Source organism: Nicotiana sylvestris, chromosome 4 (assembly GCF_000393655.2).
Source record: "Nicotiana sylvestris chromosome 4, ASM39365v2, whole genome shotgun sequence".
Classification (NCBI taxonomy): Eukaryota; Viridiplantae; Streptophyta; class Magnoliopsida; order Solanales; family Solanaceae; genus Nicotiana; species Nicotiana sylvestris.
The window spans coordinates 168,854,236-168,859,074 of record NC_091060.1 but is presented as its reverse complement, the minus strand read 5'-3'; positions in this window follow the sequence as shown (position 1 = coordinate 168,859,074).

Genomic DNA, 4,839 nt, shown 5'->3' with positions numbered 1-4,839 from the left:
GATCATGATACAAAAGAAATCATAAACAAATAAATCACCAATTAAGTGGGTGTTTGGACATAAGAGTTATAAGATTTCGAAAAAAGTAAAAATAAAAAATCAAGTAAAAATTGTATTTAAAATTAGAGTTGTGTTTAGACATGAATATAATTTTGGATTATTTTTAAATTTTTGTGAGTGGTCTGGATAAAAAAATTTGATGTTGGAGTTTTTTCTTCTTCAAATTTTCAAAAAATTAAAAAATTCATCTAGAAATGAAAATTGAAAATTTTATGGCCAGACACTGATTTCGAAAAAAAAGAGAGTAAAAATTAAAAATTTCATGGTCAAACGGGCTAACACAAGCAAGGGAGTGTTGGATGTCTTATTTCTTTGGTAAAATTTACTCGCACGAGTATTTATATCAAACCAATAGGAATATAACAATATATGTATGCACATTCACTTCTATCGCTTAACCATGGTTAATTAATACATATTATTAATTTATTAAACCACTTAACCATGATAAGCTGAATTAGGTTTGTAAATATCCGATTCGAGTAAGTATTTATCGATTCTTTTCTCAAAGTAAGTGATGATTTTTGTTATTTGCAGTTAAATTATATTACAAAAAATAATAATTACCCTTCATTTCTGGTCAACTATATAAATTATTATTGATCATATCGCTCCATTTAAAATTATTTCAAACCAATATTATTATACAAAAACAAAATATAAGCACATTGATTACCAAAAGTTCTATGTACAAGTCCCATTTTGTACACCGACATTAATATCATATTACTCTTTACAAGTCATTTCAAATAATTGTTTTTATTAGTGAATATAATCAGATAACTTAATTTAAAATTGCTAAAATTGGGTCATATTAACTTAATTAAATGCGTAAGAATCTGTACAGTATATGTAGATACAAATTAAATTCTTTAATGCAATTAAGTTTAGATCCTACAGAGGAGCACAGATGCTTTAAATGTAGAAACATGGAGATAATGGACCATTGGAGGAATCAGAAGGCTACCCCAGGGTCATTATCAGTTTATATGAAAACTTAGGAAACCCAGCCGTTCAAAGTTTTTGCCAGTTGTATTTAAATTATTACTATGCATTTTTTTTAAATTAAAAATGTGACCTTAATTTAGAAGCTACAATGTCTATGTTCTAGCTTCTAATTATAACATACGAGAAAAAATGTCATTTAAAGAATAAGTTACTTAATTCAGAAAATTATCATTATGTATGGGGCCTCGGGACCCAATTGAGGGTTTTGATTGGTCAAAATTGTATTGGGAACATTTTTGTTGCTTAATATGTTTTTCAAACATAATCTTTAAAGTGTTGGGTAATATTGGAAAGCTGGTCTTAAACGAAATCTTGCTTTTTATGGCATAAATGGTCTGTAACATCCGTAATTGCAGTGGACAAGCTAAAGGGAGCCAATGAGGGCTCAGTTTAATTTTTCTTCCCCTGAAAATGGTCCTATGTAGATAGAATGATAAGGTTTCAAAATTCCCCTCAGCTTACAAGTTCAAATTCTAAGTACAGCATTCTCCATTATAGGTAATAATATACTGGTAGGGGCCGTGACAAATTTCCTTCACTCCATTACAAATAGGGTTGTTAAAAATTGAATCGTAATCGTTTACCGAACCGCAAAAAAGGCTTATTGGCTTATTGGTATCGGGTTATCAATGTATGGGTCAAAATTTGACCACAAATGGATTATCGTTAAAAAAGTGGTAAGGGTCGACCAAGCTCTAGTCGTGCCCATAAAGGCGTAATGGCGACGAATGTCTCGGCCACTGTCGAGATCGAACCATCGAAAGGCTTGCACGACAGAATATATGCCGACGAATGTCTCGGCCACTGTCGAGATCGAACCATCGAAAGGCTTGCACGATAGAATATATGCCATAATACTTGAGCGAGTAAAGAAGAATATAATCGAGAAAGGGTATGATGATTAAAGACCGTTGGATAAAGGGGAAGATTTGCAATATATATGAGAAAAGAAAGGAAGAAGGGGGGGGGGGGGTCCAGAGGAGAAAAAGGAACGAAACAATTTGGAGGAGACCTTCAACAACAAAGTAAAGCCTAGATTTTGGGTTATAAACCTTTGTAATCTTCATTGCTGAATCAATAAAGATAGATCTCGTAGTTATCAACGACATTCCTTCCTTATCTTCTTTGCTCTTACATGTATGGAACAATATATCAAAGATGTAAGCTTATTATTTACGTTTGATGTCTTTTAATCATTCTACAAAGTGTTATATAAACTTAGTCTCATTCGATTCTCGTACTCAATACCTTTAGATCTAGAGTTAATCATGTTTGGCTAAGATTTACCCTCCCTTTTTATTTTTAATTGGTTTAACGAAAAGCTTAGCACTTTTTGGTCAAACAATTTGGTACCATTTGTGAGGATTTCTTAGCCAATTTTTTTTAGTTTTCTTTAGATCTAGAACCAGCTAAGTATTACTTCCAGGCTGTCATAACCTCACCATCTCGGTATAAATACCAACTCGAAAAGAATAGTAGATAAGTTTTTGAGGTAACCGTACCAATCTAGGTCAGATCTCCACATAAAATAGAAATTGTGACCGATACCTATGCAAAACCCATGCCTCACCTGTAGTGACTGTGATTCTACTTTAAACATGCATATGACATATTCACCTTATATACCGGCCTGTACTTCCACCCCTTAGAAAGGGATGATAGCCTACTGTGTGACCCTTTGAACTAGCGGGCATATCCTGCCTTATTTTCGTACCCACATGCACTGGATGATTTATGAACAAAGTATGACATATTTCCTTTATTGTTTGCGTATATCGGATGGGGTCGGACTGGGAGTCGGTCTCGATACCCCAACGGGCAAGGTAAGTCCCACCCACGAGAAGCCTAGACACAATTAACGACGAAACCGAACACGGCTGCAAAATCTGAAACCATCATTCGGGTACGAGGCAAAGTGAGCAACCCTATAGCGCCGCTCCTCCTTTCACCGACTTGCCAGGCCAAGGTAAGGCAGTTTCGTTTGGGTTTAACTTATCACGCTCTCTTGTTGGTTCAGAACAGGAACACGAGCACTCTTATAGGTACGCAAACAAGGAACGAACGCTACCGAAAAACCCCAAGGAAAGGTTCTGTAACATGCCATCTTGCAAACAACAACCGAGCAAAGCCCTCTAAACCGTATCATACTAAAAATAACAGAAACGGTTCGGTACGGGTCGTCTATTGAGAAGCAATCTCCCGAACAAGGGACTTACCCACAAAATGCACAATATTCTCCAATGAAAGCAAAGTTAGGCAAACTGGGACTCACCACTGAAACGCACAATATTCTCCAATAAAAGCAAAATTGAGCAAATCGGGATTTGCCCTGATGCACGTATAAACAATGCCGCGACGAGCAATGTTCTCCAGTAAAAATAACACAACAGGTTACAATTTCGACCTCACTCGAATTAACACCCTTACGGCCATCGACCGTCGCCAAACAAAAGGAAATTTCGACCTTGCTCGAATTTACAACGGGTTACAATTTCGACCTCGCTCGAATTAACACCCTTACAGCCATCGGCCGTTGCCAAACAAAAGGAAATTTTGACCTCGCTCGAATTTACAATGGGTTACAATTCCAACCTTGCTCGAATTAACACCCTTAAGGCCATTGGCCATCGCCAAACAAAAGGAAAGTTCGACCTCGCTTGAATTTACAACGGGTTACAATTCCGACTTCGCTCGAATTTACAACGGATTACGATTTCGATCCCTTAAATTCTCATCTATACGACCGTCGGACACCACCAAGTAAAAGTAAAATTTGCCCACCCGAATCGATAGATTGAAGTTTGATCTCGTTCGAATATATAAGTCAGAAATTGACATTGCCAAGATGGCGACCCCATGATCGACCTCGTTCGAATATATAAGTCAGAAATTGACTTCGTCTAAGATGGAGACCCCAAGATCGACCTCGTTCGAATATACAAGTCAGAAATTGACTTCGCCCAAGATGGCGATCCCAAGATCGACCTCATTCGAATATATGAGTCAAAAACTTTCGCCCAAGATAGCAACTCCGAGTTTGATCTCGCTCGAATACATATGGAAAAATTGACTTCGCCTAGATTGGTAAGTCGGAATTCAATCCCACTCGAGTGTACGAGTCGAAAATGACTTCGCCCAAGGTGGAAAGTCTAAATTCAACCTCATTTGAATTAAGGTTGGTTCCGCCTAAGTTGGCAAATTAGAAGTCAACCTCGCCTGAACTCGCAAGGTCGGATACAATTAAAAAGATCAGGGACTCATCACAAAAAAAAATCAAAAACCGAAGGTGAAACAACTATTTCATTCAAATATACATGCGCGATAGCCACACCCTACAAAAGGCAAGGCCCTCGGGAAAAAGATGAAAATAAACAACAAAAGAACAAAGAAAAAACAAGTACAAAGGTTGCAGCAAAAGCTTCACTCAGTGTCATCCCCACCGTCGTTCTCCCCAACATCATCATCACCATCAGAAGGGAGACCATCCAGGACATCAATGCCCTCACCGGCCTCCGGTGTTGCAGGGTCGTAACCGCAAGCACTGCGAGCCTCGCGGGCCTTCGCCCGAGCATCTTCAAAGGCATCCTTTAGAACATTCCCCGCCTTCCACAAACCCTTGTATATATCACGTTTTTCCTCGGCATGGACCCATAGCTCATACAAGCGGCGAGGAAAAGTGGCCGAAGCAGACTCTTGAGGGGGAGCTTGAGCCAATAACTGTGCGTTCTCAGCTTTGAGAGCCGCAATTTGGTCGCCCAAGATCGAAGTGTT